We start from the raw sequence: 14,578 nt of genomic DNA on the forward strand, positions 1-14,578 counted from the left end.
TTGTACGCAGTCTCCTGTCCACCCGTATAGCTAATTGCATAGCCTCCTGCAAGTTTCCAGGTGTGGGATAAGCAATCAGCAAATCTTTAACCCTTTCACCTAGCCCCGCAAGAAACAAACTTTTCAAAGCTGAATCGTTCCACCTCACCTGGGCAGACCACCGACGGAAGTGAGAACAATATTTTTCCACATTACCTGATCCCTGCCTCAAACGTCTCAATTCAGACTCAGCAGATGAGACACGATCAGGATCATCGTACAACAAACCCAAAGCAGAAAAAAAAACTATCCACTGATCTAAAGCACGGATCACTAGGTTGGAGAGAAAAAGCCCATCCCTGAGGATCCTTGCGCAAAAGTGACATTATGAACCCTATGCACTGTGATTCATCACCAGAGGATCCGGGTCTTAAACGAAAATACAATAAACAAGCATTTTTAAAAGAATTAAAATCTTGTTGTTCACCAAAAAATAGATCAGGCAGACGTACCTTTGGCTCTACCAAATGTGCTCCAGAACAGCTACTCACGTGTTGTTGGAGCTCGGCCACCTCCAGAGAGAGTCCCTGCAAGCGTTGAGCCAAATCTTGAACCGAGACCATGATGGAAACTGGAGGTCTTTACTTAGAGAAATTTTTTGGGCTGGACTTACTGTTATGATCTGCTACAAGCACTAAGGAAAGACAGGAGATCTGTCCCTACAATAGAACTAAACTGGATCCCTACGATGTAACGGGGAACCTGATCCTGTGATCAGACCCGCTAAAGTCCTCGGCTAGTCTGTACGAAGACCTATAGATGCAAGGGAGGGATTCCTACAAGAACTAGGGACTGGGATAAAGTTGGACACCTCCTAGCAGAAATTGTAGCAGTTAAAGACAACACACAACAAAGAACATAGAGGTCCGAAGACCTAGCAAAACTAACAGAGAACGGTAACAGAGCACCAAGCTAGCTCAAGAGAAGTAAATACAATGAAGTCCAGCAAGGCCAGGAGGGCGGAGCCGGATTAAATAGGCAAAAATGGTCATGTGACCAGCAAACTAGAAAAAACCTAACAGGAGAGTTCTAACACGAACAAAGTTTTCCTGGACCACCTTTCTCACATACTTTCTTTACTAGAACCCGGCTTTCCGGTGCCAATTCTGCTCCATAACATTATTGATCATAGTACTCCTTACTCTTGCTCTGTCCTTGGGTAACCACTTTGGATGCTGTGCTGTATACCTTTGCCATCCGTTCCTTCCATTTCCGAACGTACTCCAGATACATTCTGTAAGTCTCTGACACCGGAGTGTCGAACATGATGTCGATTGGCAGTCTTGGCGATCGTCCATACAATAGGAAGAAGGGTGAGTAACCTGTTGCATCGCTCTTTGTACAGTTATAGGCATGTACCACTTTTGACAGAGAACTCTTCCAGTCTTTCTTCTCGTCAGTTGTTAAAGAGCGCAACATCGACAATGTCTGGTTAAAAAGTTCCACTTGTCCATTACCCTCTGGGTGATAGGACATTGCGTGGAATCTCTGAATTCTACAGTACTTTCCTAGTTTGGCAAAGAGTTGGTTCTCAAATTATCTTCCTTGGTCATGGTGTAACCTTGTAGGAAACCCAAACCTCAAAACAAAATCATTGAAGATCTTCTCTGCCGCTGTTCGACCAGCTTTATTGGTGGTGGCATATGCTTGGGCAAATCGAGTAAAATGGTCCATCACCACCAAGATGTATTCGTAACCACCCTTGCACGTCTCGAGATGTAGAAAGTCTATTCACACCATCTCAACGAATAACATAGTTTGGATGTTGCCCATATGTGCCTGGGTTGATGTGTTGGGACGTTTATCTTTCAGACACCCACACTCCCTGGTCACGCACTGTACCTCTCAATATCTCTCTGCATGTATGGCCAGAAGAAACGTTCACGGATCAAGTTTGTTGTCCTTTCCACTCCCAGGTGTCCCATGTTTTCATGGAGTTCTTTGATGACCAACTTACGGAACACTCTGGGTAGTACCAACTGCTGGTTTTGTCCTACTTTAAGATACAGGATGCCGTTTTCACTGAGGTAGAGCTTCGTCCATTTTTTAACTAAAACTGATACTGCTGGTAAATCATTATCTCTCTCTCGTTTACTTGGAAACCGATTTTGGTCCACAAAGTAGTATTCTACCAATTATCTGATCTTCTCGTTGTGCTCTATGGATTTTTCCTTTTGGTAGTTGTTGAAGACACAGTGAGTGATCTTCTTTTCTCACATTTATGGTGGTTTTCACCGTCAATGGACACCACAGTGGTGTGTCTTCTTCTTGATAATATTGCACTGCTTGGGTAGTGCTCTCAATTGCTTCCAGAATGACTTCCTCTGAGCATTCTTGCTTGAACTCCTCAGGCTCTAGTGGCATTCTCGACAATTCGTCAGCATCCGCATTCCATTTTCCTGGCCTGTACTTGATGCTGAAATTGAAGTCAGCTAGTTCAGTGACCCATCTTTGACCCATTGCATTCAGTTTGGATGTAGTGAGGACATAGGTCAAAGGGTTGTTGTCAGTGTATACCTCAAACTCTTTGCTGTAGTAGAGATAATCTCTAAATCATTCACAAATAGCCCATTTCAATGCCAGGAGCTCCAATTTTCCAAAATGTAGATGGTAATTCTTCTCGACGTCTGTCAACGTTCTACAACCGTAACCGATGACTCTCAATTTTCCATCTTGATGCTGATACAGGGCAGCTTCCAGTCCAACTTGAGAAGCGTCACAATGAAGAACAAATGGAAAGTTGAAATCAGGATATCCCAAGATGGGTGGTTTTACCATGTAGTCTACTAGTCTTCCAATACCTCCTGGTGGTCTGCTGTCCAGAGAATGGGCTGTTGGGACGAAACGGCGTTGTTTTTGTTAAGCCCGGTCCTACCTGCGTTCTTCTATTTCTCCATGGGTGTTGTTGACTCTGTCGCCCCCCCCCAAGAGGAGGTATAGTGGGGCGGCAATCCTGGAGAAGTTCCGAATGTAAGTTCGATAGTAGGAGAGGAATCCTAAGATCTGCCTCAACTCCCCAACAGTAGAGGGCCGCTTGTCTTTTAAGGCCAGTACTGGAGTGATTTCTGCTGGGTCCATGGTATATACTTCCCTGGACACAATTTTCCCTAGAAATTGGACTTGACTTTTGAACAGTTCACAATTCTTTGGGGTCAACTTAACTCCTTTTTGTTCATACCGCTGTAATACGGTCCTCAGGTGTTCAACATGCTCCCGGAAGGTTTTGCTGTGTACCCCATTGTCATCCAAGTACGGCTGGCAGATATCGTCCCTCAATCCTTCTAAACATGTCTCCATGCTCCTCTGGAATTCTGCTGGAGCTGAACTAAGTCCACTCATATAATCCCCACGTTGTGATGAATGCTGTCAAGGGTCTACTGGACTCTTCAACAAAACCTTGATGGTTTGCTTTACCCTGATCGAGGACAGAGAACCAGATACTTCCTGATAGGCTATCCAGCATATCTTGAATCTTTGGTATCGGGTACCGATCAGGTCCTGACTTTCGGTTTAGTTCCCGGTAATCACAGCAGAGTCTCAACGTACCGTCCTTCTTCATAACACAAACAATAGGAGAGGAATAAGACGACTTTGATTTATGTTATGGACCCAACCCCTGTTGATTAGATCTTGTAAATACTCTTTCACTTCACGGTGTAATGGTTTCAGCACAGACATTTAACTTCTGGTTACTGGTGTCGTGTCCTTCAAATTGATTTTCAACTGCAACGACGGTATACAGCCTATATCAGCATCTTTAGAGAATGCATGACATTCTTCTCTCAGAATCTGCTTTGCTATCGCTACATCTTCAGCACACAAGTGTTCCAGGGGTACTGGGGGATCCCAGGACCCCGAGGTGGGTCGTGTAATTTCCTCCCCTGGGAAACTCCTGTTCCTTGGTGGGGAGACTGAATTCACGGTAGACCCCTGGGCGGGTCTCACACTGGCAGGATATACCATTTTAAAGGTTTAAAAGTGACATAACACAGTCTTTGGATCCAGTCTAATTTCGTGTTTCGTAGTATTGATCACCGGTACTGTCACTCGAGCAAACCCATCAGTAGGAATCGTAAGCACAGTCTCACCTTGAACTAGGCCTTCGGGAAGTTCTGAGGAGTCTTTTGGCACAAACAGTCTTTTCTGGACTTTTCTTCCCGGTTCTACCCGGACTCCACACCTCACCCCCACCATTTGGTTTGCAGGGATGATGGTTGGGCGCCAGGCTACCTTGACTTTTTAGGTCCATTGTATTCTGAGCTTTCTTAACTCTATGAATCACATTTTCTGCCACAGCGTTGGGTATGGCAAGTAATGTGGCAGTTGCATCCATCAGCATCCCTGACTTGTGTTTCGTGATGACCTCACTGATTACATTATAACCCAGGATAGGATCCTCTGCCACGTTCTGATCACTGGTCACGAGAAAAGGTACCAAAAGCTCGATGGTGTTGCTGTTGTTCGTGGCCCTCAGTTGGAAAGTCACTTCCACCCAGCCTATGAAAGGGATTTTGGTCTGGTTGACATCTTTGCCGTGGAGTTCCACTGGTTCTAAGAATTCTTTTAGCGACCTAAGGCAGGTATGTGGCAGGCGCCTTCTCCGTTCTTCATTTAAAAGGCTCGCTTGAGCTTCTGTGTCCCACAGTGCTTTTACCGGGAGTCCATCTAGCTGGCACTGTATAAAGCACCTTTCACCGATTAGGCTGATGAGGCTATCTTTAATGACCGAGAAATCCTCCTCCAAGGAGTAAATCGTTTGACCTCGGCACTGGATATTAAGTTACTGATGCCCTTTTAAAATCATCTTCAGCTGTTGTAAGGTCAATTGACTCTTCATTTCTAGCATACTACGGCGGTTCAGTCCTGGGCTGATCACTATCACCACCCCCTCAATGACCTCGTCTGGCTGGTAGCCTTTCTGTAAGCCTGCATCGATCTGGTGCAACAAGTTCATATAAGATAGTTTCTCTTTCTGTTCACTCTCCAATCTGTCCCAGGATCTTGAATTATTTCCTTGTAGTGATTTGTGGTGTTAGAGAGGACTGTCTTCCTGATTTATCTAATCCTGGCAGGGTAAAGGTTCTGTCTGTGTCTGTCACCCGTTCAGAGGTTTTGGTCAATTCCTGCAGGGCTGTTAGGGCTTTGAATTATTCTTTCAATTCCTGTAGTTCTGTCTGCAGACGGAGATTCCTGCTTTTGGTAATTGGTGCCACCCCTTCATCCTCCAACTTTTGCCTGATTAGAAACTGTGTTAGCTCCTGGAGGAACGTCCCCATGAAGTCTTCAGCTTCTTTCTCTCCCAGCTCATCCATTTTTGCAGTAATGGCAGCTAACAGTTGCCAGCGGTTGTGTGCTTTAGAAATCTGTTGTTCTGACATCTTTATATGTTCTGCTACTGTTCTCAATTCTTCACAGGTTAACTGAAGAAGCAGCTCACTAATTCTGTCCATTTGTATTTCCACATCCATTTCTGCTAGTGAGTTTTCTTTAGGGTTGGTCCCCTTTAACTGGTGTAGTAGAGTTGAATTGAGGTGCTGTGCTGCTGTGTTTTTCCAGACACTTTTCCTCTTCTCCCTCTACACGCTAATTCCCACTGAGGATTCCCCCTATGGGCCACCAATGTTACACGCCGCTACGTTCAGATAGGGAGAGACGGGTTTCATGAATTCTTTGGAATCCTTGGGGAACCGTTACTCAGGGCAACCATAGGCTGCAGCTTCTCTCAGGCACACAATAGATTCAATTGCTGACCAGACACATCTGATGAGTCTTTTTCAACAGTTTAACAGTGGAATTTAATCTGAAGCATGGTCAGTGCAATTCGTGGATTTTACAGGAACAATCTTCATCACAGTACAGTCTGAGTTTCTTGAGCAACTGGCTCCAGTAACAATACATTAGTTTCTTCTCAAAGCACAGTATTACAGTATCTTCAGTAGCATAATTCAGAATAGATTAGATCTCTTAACAGCACACTTCTATGCATACACAACCACAGGTTTTTGCTTCACAAGGACACAATAGTGCACAATATTCTTTATCCTGCATGGAGATGGAGGGGGGGGGGAGGGTTTGATGAAGGAGATGATCCCTGTGACACAATTCCTTCCAGGCCTTAACTTCCTGCCCAATAATACTCTGCACTGTTAATTCAGGGAGTTTATCGGACCTGTGTTTAGTTTCTCTCCTGAGCTGAATCCTGTTCAATTTCCTTCTGTCAGATTCAGATAACACACTACCTTTCTCTTCATCTTCATCTTCAGCCAGACTACAATAACAAGTTCCCCACAATCTCCATCGGGCTCTGCTAAAACCAGGGTCGGCCCGAATGTATAGGCGAACTAGGCGGCCGCCTAGGGCGCCGACCCTAAGGGGGCGCCAGAGAAAAAATAGAAAAAATTATAAAAAATCTTTTCAAAAGGCAAAAAGTTTTAGGGATGGAAAGAAAAGTGTACATAAATTTTTTTTATCATAAATTTAAAAGAAAAACCGTTGAGCTTCAATTTACGCACGGAAAGGAGGCGCCAAACTACGGACGTGAGTCGTTTGCATCGTCTGCTGACAGGTGTTTGATCCCACGCGTTTATTTTGCTCCTAAGTTTTCAAATGTTGGCAAAGCAAACAACCAAAAATGCACAAACTACACTAAGGGGGCGCCCGAGAGAAAAAAATACGTATACTTAAAAGGTAGGTGTACCTATTTATACGTAGTTTGGACTTTAGGTACTAGGTACTAGTTGGCAATTCTATTGATAGATGTCATCAGCAGTCGATGCGGCTAGTGGGAGGAGTCTGTTTTGACGCATTGGCGTAGACTGCCTGGACTGCCAGTCAGGCCAGCTAAGGCAAGGGAGATAGTATCTACGTTTTTTGCATATCGGCGCGCGCCATTATAATATTTTCGAGGTATGTCTCTACTGTTTGCACGCTTTATCATGTGAGCCATTGCTGTTATTTTGTATATTCATTAGATTCATTGTTCCATGAGGTTTCATGAATGCAAATAGAAAATAGGAGGTTTTTAGTAAATTTTTGGCCTAGGTTCTAAAGTGTTAGGCGCTGCGAGGTAGGTATATTGTTTTGATTTTCAAAAATATTGGAAACATTGGAAATTGTTAAAGAAATTTGTGGTTTTTGTCTTAAAAGTAAAATCGTATTATATAATGTTCAGATAACAATTTTAATCGGCGCGTTAACTTTTAGGTAAATGCTGTGTGTTGTAATGAGTCATGGCTGATAAGAAGAAAAAACTTTCGGGGTTTCAGAATCAGAACCGTAAAAGAAAAGCTGAGGAGGAGAAATCACTTTCAAAAATCAAAGGGTCATTTTTAAAATATCTAAGCAATAGAAATGAAGACGCGGAATTCCAAACGTTGGAACAACAGGCTTCTGTTGCCTCGGAAATATCGAATGTGGAAATAGAATTTGTTTCTCATGCTGAAAATAGTGAACTACAACCATCAATATCTGGTGGTAGATGTGATCAAAGTACCAGTACTGACATGGAGGCTGGTACATCTATAGAAATACTACACAAAGACTATTCGGACGATCCCGCTACGTGGACCGTAATCAATGATGACTTACGCCTAGATGTAGTAAAACTCGGCCCCACACAAGTTAAAGATTTCGATTTTCCTTTGGACACTAATCGTAGAAAATTTTCTTGTGTTCACTATAAACGTCGTCTTGTCAATGGTGAAAGTCTTGAACGCAATTGGCTAACGTATTCTATTCAGAAAAATTCAGTTTTTTGTTTTTGCTGCACGTTGTTTCCAGACTCATCACTTCAACTAGGAATCATCAAACGCTCAGCCTTAGGTACTGATGGTGTAAATGACTGGAAAAACATATCTGCTATTTTAGCCAGCCACGAAAAAAGCAAAGATACATGATTAGCTTTCAAAAATAGAAGGAACTCGAAAATAGACTTAAGATGAACAAGACCATTGACGAAGAACACTTACGCAAAATTGAAGAGCAAGAAAAATACTGGCATCAAATTTTAGAAAGGTTGATAGCTCTAGTGAGTGTACTAGGTACGCAAAACTTAGCGTTCCATGGATCAAATGATGCATTGTTTGCATCTAATAATGGGAACTTTTTGAAATTTGTGGAGTATTTGGCTATGTTTGATCCCGTCATGTGTGAGCACATTCGGAAAATCCGGGACAAAGATTCATGCACATTATTTGGGAAAAACAATACAGAATGAGATGATTCAACTGCTAAGTAATGGTATTCAGGAAAAGATTCTTGACGATGTCAAAACTGCAAAATACTTTTCTGTAGTGCTGGATTGTACTTCTGACGTGTCTCATGTTGAACAAATGACTATCATTGTTCGGTTTGTTTCCACATCAGAAGACAAAAAGTTTGAAATCAAAGAGCACTTCTTGGGATTCATTCCTGTTTCTGATACAACTGGAGGTGGTTTGACAGCCGCTGTCTTGAACAAATTTGAAGAACTGTCGCTCTCTATGGACAACTTACGAGGGAAAGGCTACGACAATGGGAGCAACATGAAGGGAAAAAACATTGGACTACAAAGACGAATTTTGGACATAAACCCACGTGCATTCTTTGTGCCTTGCAGCTCCCATTCTCTAAACTTAGTCGTCAACGATGCCGCTAAATGTTGTTTTGGAGTGACAACTTATTTCCTGTTAGTTCAAAATCTCTACGTATTTTTCTCTTCGTCAACTCAGCGTTGGGAAGTACTCGTGTGTCATTTGCCATCTCTGACTCTAAAACCTCTAAGCGAAACAAGGTGGGAAAGTAGAATTGATGCTCTGTCCCCCCTCCGTTACCAATTGAGCAAAGTCCATGATGCCCTAATGGACATAGCAGAAAATATTAGTCTCACAGGAAGCTCTGGAAATGTCTCCCAGCTAGAAGCTCAAGGTCTTTCTAAACAAGTTGGAACCTTTTCTTTTGTTACATCTGTTCTAGCATGGTTCAACATTTTGTACGAAATCAATTTGACAAGTAAGTTACTTCAGTCACAAGAATTCGATTTAGCTGCTGCTTCTCAACACCTTGACAAAACAAAGAAATATCTGCAATCATTAAGAAGCGATGAAGAGTTTGAGAAGCTGTTAGTTGATGCGAGGGAAATCGCAGAAGAGCTTGGCATACCAGCTAATTTTAAGTCAAGTTCTGCGCCAAAACGTTTAAAGAAAAAAACCAGACAGTTCTCTTATGAAGGGAAAGATGAGCCCATAAGAGATGAGAAACAGAGTTTCAAAATTAACTTTTACTTTGCGATCTTAGATACTGCTATAAATTCAGTTGATGAGCGGTTCACTCAGCTGAAAGAAATGGAATTGAAATTTGGATTTTTGTACCACATCCGTTCACTCGAGGGAAAACCAAACAAATTTGTTCTGGATAAATGTAAAGCTCTGGAAAAGTCTCTTACACACAACGAAGTAAAAGACATCGATGCCATAGAGCTATGTGGTGAACTGCAGGCAATGTCAAGACGTGTTCCAGAAGATTCATCACCAAAAGACGTTCTTGAACTTTTGCTGAAATCTGACTTGAAAGAAAGTGTCACCAACCTGGTGGTGGCTCTAAGAACTCTTTTGACTCTGCCTGTGTCCGTGGCCTCAGGAGAGTGAAGCTTCTCAAAACTAAAGCTAATTAAAACATATTTAAGGGCAAATATGACGTAAGAGAGGTTGGTTGGGTTGGCAACAATTTCAATAGAATCTGAAGTTGCTAAACAAATTAATCTCGGTGACTTAGTGTCATCCTTTTAAAAAAAAAAAAGGCAAGGAAACAAATTTTAATTACCTATGGTCGTTTTTGTTTTGTATTATTGATTACTTTGTATATATTTGTCCTATACAACTTCTCAGAACATTAAAGCGTTAGGAGAGAGTTAATTAATCATTGTTGTTGTGGTTTATTTTGCTCCTAAATTTATATCCCAAGTTTTCATCTACTGCCAAGAATAGTAGGGGCGCAACAAAATAGTTTCGCCTAGGGCGCCGTAATCTCTCGGGCCGGCCCTGGCTAAAAAACTCCCTGTCTCCTGTGACTGTGTTAACCCTTCTAGTTGCTGGATGCTTCTGAAGCAACAGCGCTACATGTCACACTTGGCTAAAATATGAGCCAAATGTAGTCTAGCCACTGAACTGGTTTGCAGTTTTATATTCCGACCCCTCATATGCTGCAGCTGGGATGCCAAGATGTAAATCCAAGGGTTGGGAACAGCTAATTCACCTTCCTCCTTCCCATATTCCAATAAATCATAATGAATATGAGGTACCCCTTATTCCATATTAATTCTCTAGAAAGTGATTGAAATTTATAGATGTACCTCCATGGTATCCAATTGGGCTATTGTGAATGACAATAGTTGTTGGATTAGGATCATTTTCATCAAGTTAGTATGACCAATAACCGATATGGGGAGCATACACCATGTATTTATTTTCTGCTGGAATTTTAAGAAATAACGGGTTTATATTTAGTGAGATAGAGGAGCTCAGATCCCTAAACACTTTAATTCCCAAATATGCAATTTACCTCACCACCATTAAAGGGATCAGAGAAATCTGAGTATCTGTAGAGAACATACACCAGCATTTGACAAGACATCCCAATTTTCTGTAGATGTTTTTCATTTCCATGGTTCTCTAGCTGGTCAATTCAGGTATACATGCACTGTGCAATTGATGTGGACGCAACATTTGCTTTTATGATAGAAGAACTTGGTATGCCTCGTCAGCGAAGGAATACTTCTCCTTTCCTCTCCATTGGATCCTTCATGGTTTGAGGAATGCTTGAAGGGAATAGACATCTCAGTTTAGCCATCGGAATATGAATCTTGGGAATTTCTTCCCACATTTTAACATTTTCTAGGTCGAATGGCAAACGATTCTTGAAATCTCTTAGCACAACTAAGCTCTTCTCTGCATCTTCCCATTCCCCCAAGATCATCTGCTTAATATTTTTGCTAAATCTGAAACACTTTGTTGTTTCTTAAACCCGCAACCATCTCATCTTGGACTGAGCGAGATTCTTTGATCTCTTCAATATTCACAGTTCCTCTCACTGCATGTAAAAGCTCATCCGTATCCTCAGCAGAGAAGTAATATTTATTCTCTTCTGGTTTAGAAATTGTAATTACCATGTTTAATGGACAACAAGACAGACTTTTTAACAAGAAAAACCTATAGTCTGGAGGCAGCTTCCTGTGATGGAGATGAACATAGACACTGGGTCCTTTGCAATCACAGAGAGAACTACTCTCGCTCCTCCTCCCTCACACTGATCTAAGTGATCATTGCAGAGCAGGAGAGTAAGCTTCCGGGACTTAAATGCAGGCTGCACGAGCTGAACATATCAGCTGAAGGACCTTCCACCTGATTAACTCGGGGACCCAGAGGCAGATTATAATGAGGGCAATCTGGGCTACCACCCGGGGCCCAAGGCTCTGGGGGGCCCATGGCCAGATTGCCCTCATTGTAATATTTTGTGCGCCACCAACAGCTGCACACATCCCGGCAGGCAGGGACTGGCTGGGCAGAGGGGCATATGCCCCCTGAGGCGGTCCCCACCAGCTGTTCAGGGCCACTGAAGGACCGACACTATCTTTTGAATGCTGTTAGATCCTGGCCCAGCCACATCACAGGGAAGCAGAGACGCCTGTGCACTGCATGCTGTGTGCTGCGTCTGAAGAAGTGACATCACACAGAGTGCCTGGAGCGGCTTCATCCTGGCGGAGAGGAGCTCGTGGATCAGAGGCCTCAGTGGATGGTGGTAAATATGAGGTCATGAATACCAGTGTCGGGGCAAGATGTCTAAAGTGAGGGGGCTGCAAGATGCGGCTCACCTCCTGATAACTTCCCACAGTATTACATATTGTCAGGTTGGCGGCCACTCCGCTGGGGCTCTGCTTGAGTTATTGCAGGAGTCTGAACTTTGCTGCAGCTCAGGTGACGCTGTTAGTGCCAGGTCATCGGCTCCAGCATCACCTGATGTGCAGTAAAATTCAGACTCCTGCAATAAATCACATTGATCCCCAGCAGAGACCACAGACATCACTATATAGAATTCTGCACTAACTGATCAACTCTGAACTTACAGGAAATCACAGATTTTACTATATAGATCCGTATATAAGATGTGAGGTCCTGTAGGCAGGTTTAGGTGTGATCAGTACAGTACATTATATATCCCTGTACATTATACATATTATATCATATCCAGTATACAGATTAGTGTATGGAATACTGTGGTACAGACATCAGTTGGTTTAGTGTTGCTCACCATTATTGGCACCCTTTCCTTTTTTCAGAGACTGTACAATATCTTCAGAAAATCCTTAGGATTTTTTAATTAGTGGTCCAAAGTAATACAACAATAAAACATTGTTTTTCAACTTCCATGTTGCAATTTCAAAGAAAAAACAGAATAAACAGCATGTGCAGCAATAAAGGCACCCCTAATTTATACATGGTTGCCCACCCTTTGGCATTGCTGACATCTTCCAAATGTTTCTTGTAGCCATCTATAAGCATCTTGCAGTTTTCAGCTGGAATTTTCTCCCACTCTTCCTTTGCAGTCTGTTCAAGCTCTTGGATGTTTGCAGGGTTCTTTTTCCCAATGGCAAATTCCAGCTCACCTCAAAGATTTTCAATAGGATTGAGATCAGGACTCATTGCTGGCCATTTTAAAACAGTACATTTTTTCTCTTTCAACCGTTCCTGTGTACTTTTGGATGTGTGCTTTGGGTCATTATTTTGCTGAAGGACACATGATGTTTGACTCAAACCAAGTTTTCTTACACTGGGAGGACATTTTGCTCTAAAATCTCTTGATAATTCTCTGATTTCATGATTCCTGTGATACGGTAAAGGCCTCAAGTAGCAGACCAGCAAAGCAACCCATCAGCATTATGGATCCTCCACCATGCTTAATTGTTGGTAATGTCTTTTCCATATAAACTTCACTGCGCCGTCTGTAAACAAACGGTTTGCATTGCCAAAAAGGTCTCTTTTTGTTTCATCTGTCCGCAGCACATTTTCCCAGAAGGATTGTGGTTTGTCAAGGTACTCTTTGGCATAGATCAGTTGTTCCTTTTTAGGTCTTTTCTTCTGCTATGGTTTTTTCCTTCGCGTTTGCCCATAAAGCTCTGCTTGGTTTAGTGTGCGGCGTATGGTACAGCCCCCCGAGGAAGCCCACACAAAGCACGTTGGGGCTGATGGCAGTGTGAGTCCACACGGGTCATTTATGGGTAAGGTGCACATCCTTCATGCAATTCCTTTTCATGAGACTTCTCAACACTGTGCGCATGGCTATATACATATGACCTGCATTTGTTTACTTGTGTTACTTTGCTGTTCTCAGATGGTGTATATACGTTATATGTGATGGCGTATCCCATATCTTATGCATTTGCACTTTTTCTAATGCCATTGATTAATATAGTTGGGATGCACATCATGTTGATAATGTTCACCATGTGATGGCATCTTTTTCTATTTCCCTTCACATGAGGATTGCAACATATTGTCTTGATTCTATTTATATGATATAGATGTAGCACCCCTCATACCAGATACTACACTGCTCAAAAAAATAAAGGGAACACTCAAATAACACATCCTAGATCTGAATGAAAGAAATATTCTCATTGAATACTTTGTTCTGTACAAAGTTGAATGTGCTGACAACAAAATCACAAAAATCATCAATAGAAATCAAATTTATTAACCAATAAATTTGGCCTGGATTTGGAGTCAACCCCAAAATTAAAGTGGAAAAACACACTACAGGCTGATCCCACTTTGATGTAATGTCCTTAAAACAAGTCAAAATGAGGCTCAGTATTGTGTGTGGCCTCCACGTGCCTGTATGACCTCCCTACAACACCTGGGCATGCTCCTGAGGAGGTTGTGGATGGTCTTCTGTGGGATCTCCTCCCAGACCTGGACTAAAGCATCTGCCAACTCCTGGACAGTCTATGGTGCAACGTGACGTTGGTGGATGGAGCGAGACATGATGTCCCAGATGTGCTCAATCGGATTCAGGTCTGGGGAATGGGCGGGCCAGTCCATAGCTTCAATGCCTTCATCTTGCAGAAACTGCTGACACACTCCAGCCACATGAGGTCTGGCATTGTCCTGCATTAGGAGGAACCCAGGGCCAACCGCACCAGCATATGGTCTCACAAGGGGTCTGAGGATCTCATCTCGGTACCTAATGGCAGTCAGGCTACCTCTGGCAAGCACATGGAGGGCTGTGCGGCCCTCCAAAGAAATGCAACCCCACACCATTACTGACCCACTGCCAAACCGGTCATGCTGAAGGATGTTGCAGGCAGTAGATCACTCTCCACGGCGTCTCCAGATTCTGTCACGTCTGTCACATGTGCTCAGTGTGAACCTGCTTTCATCTGTGAAGAGCACAGGGCGCCAGTGGCGACTTTGCCAATCCTGGTGTTCTGTGGCAAATGCCAAGCGTCCTGCATGGTGTTGGGCTGTGAACACAACCCCCATCTGTGGACATCGGGCCCTCATACCAC

Source organism: Phyllobates terribilis, unplaced genomic scaffold (genome assembly GCF_046119375.1).
Source record: "Phyllobates terribilis strain yellow unplaced genomic scaffold, ASM4611937v1 Scaffold_5__5_contigs__length_657084704, whole genome shotgun sequence".
In the NCBI taxonomy this organism is placed as follows: Eukaryota; Metazoa; Chordata; class Amphibia; order Anura; family Dendrobatidae; genus Phyllobates; species Phyllobates terribilis.